This window comes from Solanum stenotomum, chromosome 3 (genome assembly GCF_019186545.1).
Source record: "Solanum stenotomum isolate F172 chromosome 3, ASM1918654v1, whole genome shotgun sequence".
In the NCBI taxonomy this organism is placed as follows: domain Eukaryota; kingdom Viridiplantae; phylum Streptophyta; class Magnoliopsida; order Solanales; family Solanaceae; genus Solanum; species Solanum stenotomum.
Genome location: NC_064284.1, coordinates 27,044,641 through 27,054,357, shown reverse-complemented (window position 1 = coordinate 27,054,357; position 9,717 = coordinate 27,044,641).

The window sequence follows — 9,717 nt, the reverse complement described above, 5'->3', positions numbered from 1 at the left end:
CCGAAAGGCCACGTTAAATTTTATGGCCAAGTTATTCTGGCTACTGGTGCGTAACAGAGTGTCGCCTACAAAAGCTGATAATCATGTCACTTGGGACAGAGCGGTGATGGTTGTAGCATTGGTAGCTGGAGTAGAGATCGACTTTGCCCGCATGCTGCTGGCAGAGATTCATGAGAGAGCTTTCAGGGCCTCCACTACTTACCTCTTCCCCTGTCTGATCTTTCAGTTGTGCAGGGACTCGGGTGTGCCGAGATATGGCATTGTGATAGGCTAGTCCACCCTACAGGAGCATTGGACATCGGCCTTATTAAGGATGACGCAAATGTGGTGGCACCTCGCAGAGAGCCTTAGGTTGAGGTACCTCTTTTGGGTGCCGATCTTGCAGACACAGTGGGGCTGGCACAGGGTGATGACCTAAGCATCCCCGATCACACCGACACTGTTCAGGGCACCTCATCTCAGGCAGCTAGTATGGCTCCTAGCTCTTTCCGGTCCACACCGCAGTTAGGAGCCACTGTGGTCCCTTTGGCCAGAGTCCAGAAATTAGAAGCTCAGATGGCCATCCTGCTGCATCACATCCAGCCGTGGATGCAAAAGTCCATCGCCGAGTCAGAGGCCAGAATAGAGCGCAGGATGGAGGGGATGATGGACCGTAAGGCCCTGGCTGTTAATAAACGACTTCACGCCTTCGAGTTGCGAGTCATCGAGCGATCAGCTCCGGCCACAGACTTATCTGCCTTGCAGGCTGACATAGCCAGCCTCCGGACTGATGTTGATGCCATTCTTGTTGCACCTTCAGTTGAGACTCAGGCTGCCCCTACTGCGCTGGCTGATGATACAGTGCTAGATGCTCTATTCAGTGGCATCGCCAAAGAGGGCCCTGCACCGACACATGCCAAGGGCAAGCGGCACCGCTCTCATCGCACGGAGGAAGAGAAAGCTCAGAAAAGACAGCGTCGGCAGGAGAAGGAGGCTAGGAGAGCTTCGATCACAGAAGAAGAGTTGCGCAAGCAGAGGGTGCGTGAGAGAGCTGCAGGGGCATCGAGTTCTGCCCCAGTTGCAGAGGTTCAGCCTGTTTCGAGGGGCGTTGTGAGCACCACTGATGGTGCGGAGCGGTTGATAGAAAGCACTACTGAGGGTGTTAGGATTGCTGAGGTGGGCACTACTGAGGGTGCCCCCACTGATGTTCCAGAGGGCTCCGGGAAACCGATCCCCCCTGCTTGTTGATAACTCGCCGGCGCTTTGCGCCATAGGTTTGCTTCACCCAAATCCATTTTCTTTTCTTGTTTATGTATGCATTGTGGGCAATTGCATCTATTTTTGTTGGAGGTGGGGTAAATGGATTGTGAGTGATAGGGTGAAGTCTGAGTAACCCAACTCATGAATCCTCTCTTGAGGTTTTCTTGCCTGTGTTCTTTTCCCCCAAGAGACTGTTTAATTTTTGTTGAACCGGCATGTCTTAGGATTGTGTATGTAGAAGCATGATACAGAATGAAGCATGATGGCTTAGGAAAAATGATACCCGTCAGATTCTAGGTTGTATGCTAGAAAAAGGCTACGATTAGTTGATTGTGTTAGCTCTGAGTATGACATAGTAACAATCTACGATTATGACATGACTAGACCTGAAACTTGAACTGGGTAATCTGATAATCTGATAATGAAACTATGTGCCAAGAGTGGGTGAGAATCATTGACTGTTCAAATGGTTTTTGTGCAAAACTAGAACTTGTCCGGTTAGTCCTGCTAAGACAATTCAATCTAGAGAATAGGAAGTGATTATAGGCCATTGTTCTGAAAAATCCACAAATTGCCTAGAAGGATTCAACCAAATGAAATAACTGTTCCCTTTTGATCCAACTTTGAGCCTAAAAATAAACCATTTCTTTCTAAAACCCCGAACTCACTTTTCCCATAATCTACTATGTTGGCCCCGGTCCCTCCTTGGACATGTGCACTTTGACTTAGGCCAAAATCCTAAGTTGAGGGTGGCTAATGTAAAAAAGTAACTTCAATCTTGGCCCTGACCTGACATCCGGTATTGTGCACCTCAACTAACGGAAAATCCATAAGTTGATGGTGGCTATGAAAGAGGAAACTGAAAGAAAAATGGGGATGAAAAGAGTGAAAAATTAAAAAAAATTAAAAAGAAAATTAAAAAAAAAAAAAAAAAAGAAAGGGAAAACGTGAGGAAAGGATGTGAATTGTTAAAAGAGAAAGGAGCAATAAAATAAAAGGAAATTAAGCTACAAAGTCTAAAGTCACATCCGTGGTTGAAGAAAATCAAGGGAAAGCGGTAAAGCAATAATATGACAAAAATAGGGCAAAAAGAGGTTAAAAGCCTAGTGTAATGACAAGGAGGGCAGAAAGTCACTAAATAGTACCCAAATGTACCACACCTGACCCTGAGCCTACGTTACAAGCCAATAAAGTCCTATAGTGATCCTGAAGTCTAGTTTGGAGAGTCTAAGCAGTGAAAATAAGGGCAAGCTTATGGCAGTAAGCACTAACTGTATATGAAATTACTTCTGAGCATGAGTGTTGAATAAATCCTTGTACCATGAATGAAATCAAATTTTTGCTAAAAGAGGATTTCGTTTGAAGTAAGGGCACTAGTTCCATTGTTGGAAAGTTGGTACCTGGGTGACAGTGTGAAGGTGTCTGTTGTGTGTGAGTTGGTTTGTCTGTGTCATGATGTGATCCACATGAGTTGGCTTGTCGAGTCTAAGAGAACGAATGTGCACCCGAACAATGAAGAGGTAGAGAGCCATGTGATTACTTGAGTTTAGAAATGATTGCTTCTATACAAGTGTCGTTTAGAGTTGTAGTGCGTCGCTTGAGGACAAACAACAAATTTAAGTTGAGGGTGTTGATATACCGTGAGCTTACGGTATTTCTAATACATTTCACTTACAAGTTGTGTGTGTCTAGGGCCTTTTTATATTGGTTTTTATGTGTTTTTATCATGTTTTGCAGGAAAGGTGTTCAGGCGCGCGAAAGTTTAGAGACAGCTGAAGGAAATGCAGAAAAAGGCATCCACGGAGGTGATCTACGGACCGTAGGTCCATTCACGATCCGTAGGTTATGACCGTAGATCAGCAGGCATGGTATTGAGAACAAATCAGGGAAATCTAACCAAGTGTGGAACCACGGTGCCCATTGACGGTCCATAGATTGATCTACGGAACGTACTGTTGATCCGTAGAGTGAGACTGCGAGGGTTCCAGTATCTGATTTTTGAAGATTCTAAGTATGGAGCTACGGAGGGGATTGACGGACCGTAGGTCGATCTACGGTCCGTACTGCTGGTCCGTCGTTTTCTTCAGAGAAGCTGATTTTTGGATGCTGAAATATTTTCTAAGTCCCGAGTGACGAAAGGGACTTACGGACCGTAGATCCATCGACGGTCCGTAAGTCAGTCTCGTGGATCGAAGACGCGTACCTAAACAAAACTTTTCTTAATTTGTTTCCTTTTTTATTTAGGATTTGTTTTCTATAAATAGGACATGTAAACCTCGTTTTTGGGGGTTAGACATTATTATTCTATTTTTGCTTTGTAACTTTGGAGATTAATTTGCAACTCTAGCAGTTATTGATTTCCCGAGTTCGTTTTGAAGATTTCGGCTTTGCAATTCAAGTTAAATTTCTGGGTTTATCATTCTATCTACGTAAGTTCATGATTTCTTTATCTACTATTATGAATTGTGTTCTTGCCAATATGAGTAACTAAATCCACAACTAGGGTTGTGGGAACCATGATCGATTAACAAAGTATGAATAGTAAATAAGCAATTCTTGAATAGTGTGTTGCATGTATTGGTAATTCTTTCGTTTAGAAGTCTTTTTAACGGTGGCCAACGTTAGAACTCGCTTTGTTACTACTTGCCAGACCAAGGAGGTAATTAACAAGAAAAGAATTATCAACATAGATTTAGTGTGATACTATCTAATAGGCTAGTGTCGATTGGTGCGAAGTAATAACTAAGTCAAACATCGATTATGATGTATAATATGAGGTAAAGGTAAGGGTTAGTAAATTATACACACGTAGCCGGACCAAGGTGCGAGGTGAGATTCTCTAGATGCCGGACCAAGGATTTAGAGATACCTAACTTATCACTTTGCATGTAATACACTAGAAAAGGATTGCTATTACTAGGATTACTGCGTTATGAGATTGTGGGGAACACATATACCCTAGTTATTTCTTTTATCTTGATAACAACCAAAGTTGAGTTTGATTTTTGATTACTTATTAAGTTTTTACTATTTGTTTCACACAAGCACAACCCCCTTTTTATTACCTGTTTCTGGAAATAATTTGACTAATTGAATATAATTGTTAGTTAAAGTAAAGTCTAAACCATTTCCTCGTGGAATCGATCCCAACCTACAAGTTGGGTTCTTTACTTGATAACGATCGCTTATACTTCTGTAAGGAGGTGTAATTTGAGCGTATCAGATGCTGAGAACCTGAACCTACATCACGAGAAGATGTAGCGCAGAGTATGCATTAGTACTTGAAAGGTACTGAGAGTGCAGGATAGAATACAGCTGAAATAACATATAACTGAACAAAACAAATAAGCAATGATATAATCTGAACATGATATAGTTACTGAATATTGAGCTAACTATATGCAATTACCAATGTATAACATGCTGAGATTGAATACTGAATATACTGATACACGGTCAATGCAATTGAATCTGACTGAATTGTGGGAGCTACTAATAACTGATAATAAAACCACATGAGCTAAATATGGAGTCCGATGTATACGCCCCATCGAGAGGACCCAATATACCTAACCAAAGGTATAGATACATGACTGGCGTGATCACTAACTGATATTTCTCACAGAGGAGACTTACACCTACGTGGCTCGTAGTTTTGGGACTATATGGGTACGTTGAACCCTAGTCCAACTCGGTATTATGTTACTCCCAATAGATTAAGTGGTTAACATATTATAACTAAGTTTATGTATATAATGGATAGCTCAATACTGAACATGCAATCTGAGAATGCAACAATTAATCTGATAATGATGCATTCATAAACTGAGGCATGTATAATTGAATACACTATGACTGAATACTGAATAGCTCAAAATACTGACATGCAGATACTCATACTTGAAAACTCTTTGTTAGAAAACAATTCAAAATTATATTATACTATGATTATTGATGACTTGGGAAGTCATACTGCACAAACATTGATGGTATATCTAGATACCATACTAATCATGTTTTAGAAGCTCTTTCTCAAAATCCATCTTAACTTTCTCAAAAACTTAGTTTAAAACTCAAGTGTTGTCTTAAAAAAAGCTTCTCAAGATTTATAACTCAAAATAGGGTTTATGCTGAAATATAGTGATAATGTGGCGTTCAAAACTGGGGCATGTATATCTGAATAACTGAAATATCTAACCTAGCATGTGTAGTTCAAGAACTAGAGAAATACATAGCTACGGTTCTGAAATTCATGCAATAAACTGAGTACAAACATGATAATTTGAATTAGACATATTCATAAGTAATTCATGATAATCTGCTAAAATTCTAGAAACCCTAAGTCTGTTCATAGTAAGAGAATCAAGAAACTGACTTAGTTCTAGGGACCTAATGGGCAGAAGGAACCCACTAGTGAAATCCCACATACCTAGTGATGAATTCCATGGAGAAATCTTTCGATTTCAGGGCTAGAACTGATGGGACCTTGTTGTGTTCTTGAACTAGGATTCTTGACTCCTTTCTCGTCTTACGTTCTAATTTCTCTAAGTTTTGGTGAATGATTTAACTTAGATAAGTTCTAGTTATGTTTCTAGGCTTAAAATGACTAAAACCTCATAATTTAGGGTCTAAACGACATAGCTTAGGGGTCCAATGAAATAGGAAAAAACCAAAAGACCCCTGACTTAACTGCTGTCGGAGTGATCGACGGACGGGACCTACGGGCCGTAGGTCAATCTACGGTCCGTAGATTGGAGTCATAGGTCAAGTCTACCCGATAGGGCTTCACTAAAACGAGCATAACTTTTTACTCGGAGGTAGAATTTTAGCAAACTCGGTGGCGTTGGAAAGAGAATTTAGTTATCTATCATATCATAGGTCATGGGACACATAATTCCTTTTGTGCTAAGAGTTATGACTATTTGAAGTTGACCCAATCAATAATTTTTCTCTAACTGGCTGCTGACCCTCACCTACGGTCAGACCTACGAACTGTGGATCGAACGACGGTCCATGCTGGTCAGCTGTCATTACGTCAGAGGCTGGGTAAAGGGGACATCGATCCACGGACCGTGGGTCTGTCCGTGGGTCGAGACTTAGCCGATTTTCTGAGCTGGGTTTGTGGAGGGGTTGCAGTGGTGAACCACGGACCACCAGCACAGGCCGTAGTCTGACCTACGTTCTGTGGATGGCAATCGTGGGTTGCACCTGCAACTTCTCAAAATCTACATTGTTGGTCTGTTTCGAATACGGGGTGTTACAATTAACGACCAACACAATTATTTTTTATCAGATTCAATAAATAAATAAATAATGAATCATGTATCATAAAATTTTGGAATGTATCGGCTACATGATTGTTGCGATTAAATTCTTTAATGTTTCAGCAGTATTATCTTAACGTATCAACAATATTAACTTAATGTATCAACAAATAATGTATCATTATCAATCTACCACAAATCATATTCAACAAACTAAATAAAAATCAAAATCAAGGACTTTCTAATTAATAATGTATCATACATTAAAACTAAATAATGGTATCACCATTTATAGATCTAAAGAATTCAAACACAGTTCTTCACAAAACAAATCAAATACTCTCATACCTTTGTCTATCAGATCTCTTTACTTTGCAATTGAAGTTGTTCTTTATCTTATATTTCGTCATCACATCTACGAGTGTTGCTTTATCCTTATATAACTGACCTGTCTTCACCTCTATACTATTTGAATCAATTATGTAATTTGTAACTTCCAATTCTGGAATATAATACGAATCACAAATTCTTGATTCAACCACCACAAGAGCTTCTGTATCCTGTGTTGTGCCTTCTACACACGTAATTTCTCCGCATGTTCCATCAAAGTTATGTACATCACCGCCAATATTTTCACTTGTGTCAATGCATAATGGATACATTGCAAATCCTGGCTCACTTTTTTTCACTTGTCGTTCTTAATTTTCATCGGAGACGAGTTACCTTCTACGATAGAACGAATTTCAATGTTTTTGCTTGATACATTGATATCCAACTCGGCTGAAATTACTGCTTTNATGAATCATGTATCATAAAATTTTGGAATGTATCGGCTACATGATTGTTGCGATTAAATTCTTTAATGTTTCAGCAGTATTATCTTAACGTATCAACAATATTAACTTAATGTATCAACAAATAATGTATCATTATCAATCTACCACAAATCATATTCAACAAACTAAATAAAAATCAAAATCATGGACTTTCTAATTAATAATGTATCATACATTAAAACAAAATAATGGTATCACCATTTATAGATCTAAAGAATTCAAACACAGTTCTTCACAAAACAAATCAAATACTCTCATACCTTTGTCTATCAGATCTCTTTACTTTGCAATTGAAGTTGTTCTTTATCTTATATTTCGTCATCACATCTACGAGTGTTGCTTTATCCTTATATAACTGACCTGTCTTCACCTCTATACTATTTGAATCAATTATGTAATTTGTAACTTCCAATTCTGGAATATAATACGAATCACAAATTCTTGATTCAACCACCACAAGAGCTTCTGTATCCTGTGTTGTGCCTTCTACACACGTAATTTCTCCGCATGTTCCATCAAAGTTATGTACATCACCGCCAATATTTTCACTTGTGTCAATGCATAATGGATACATTGCAAATCCTGGCTCACTTTTTTTCACTTGTCGTTCTTAATTTTCATCGGAGACGAGTTACCTTCTACGATAGAACGAATTTCAATGTTTTTGCTTGATACATTGATATCCAACTCGGCTGAAATTACTGCTTTAAGATTCAAAAATGAAATTGATTGTCCAACAATGATTCGGTCACCTTTGTAACTTTCATATTTCACTTCGTGACCCAAATTCCTGAATGCCTCAGTAAAATTGATATATTCATCTTATATCAACAAAAATTAGAGTTTTATTTGTATTTCTCACTTTTTCTAAATCGATGGATGTTCAAAAATTGTTCTTCAATGTAGAAGATATAATTTTAAAATTTGTAATGTCTGAGTAGATTACCTATTAAGATATGGATTGTTTAGGATCAGTTAGGCGTAAATCAAGCTAATTAAATTAACAAAATTAATTATTACGCTTTTTTTTCTTTTTTAGCGCAACAATAATTTGTTTACCTTGTATCAGTTATAATGTATCGAAATGGTAGCTATGTATCATTCGCCTACCTTTTTAAAGGATTTTTTGTAAAATGTAAATTAGTTGGGATAGGATGTAATTTATATCTTACACTATGGGATTCCTTTAATTTTTACTAATTTTAAATTATATTTATTGTATTTAACTATGTCTTGAAAATAAAATATTTTTTATTATTTTATAACTACACATGACAGAAAATCATATAAGAGTCACAATTTTTGATAATCTGTCCATTTTTATTTTTATAATATAAAACAAAACTTCTAATTTGTTTAAGTTGCGCTAATTACCATCAAAAGATTAATTATATGTTTGAATACTTGTATTAACACCATACAAACACGAAATATTGAATTGGATACTCAAGTCGTAAGCATCTTCTATCTCCAACGGTAAGGTTGCAAGTTCAATTTACGAAAAGATCCCAAGGAAAGAGTTAAATTTTTTTAAATAAATAATATTTAATGGTATTTTTTAAAACTGCATTTGATAATTTTGTAAGAGATAGTTAATAAAATTACAAGTATCATTTGTATTAACATATTTTCAGATCTTGATAAAACAAAAGCACATATTTTGTATACAATAATCGAGTGTCTATTTCCAAACAAATGTTAGATACACTATTGAGTGTCTATGCAAGTCTTTAATAATTGAAAATAATTACCTTCTTTTTATGAAAATTAAAATGAATTACCACATTATTCTTAATAACACTATAAATGATAGAAAATATATTATGACTTTATTTCATATTTTGTATACAATAATCGAGAAAATAACTTGATATAGTAAGCAAAGGGAACCTCCAAGCCAATTTGCATGTCCTTTGAGAAAAGTTAGTACAATAAACAATGAGAAACCAAAAGCCATTAAAAAGATCAACATGGTATAAATTGTACATTTTAGTAATTCAATAATTTATATGATTTATTAGAATAATATAAACTGTTGATAAAATAATAAACATTTAAAGATAACTCTATAAAATTACATGTATTGTAAAAAAAAATCAATAAGAAAGTGTACAATTTTCTTTATATAATACAATACTAAATATCAACTCCCTATTTTAGAGGGATGGAGACAGAGGATTTTAATTTTAAGGAGAGAGAGAAAAGGAAGCTAATTTTAATTTTATATATTTTTTAAAAGGATTAGGGAAAAATAAGTAACATGCTATAGCAGGTGAAAATTACCTGATGGTGTAGAAATTTAATACACTGACAGTGCACAAAACTGAGTTTAAAATCTGTGCACTGTAGATGTATTAAATTTCTACACCATTAGACAA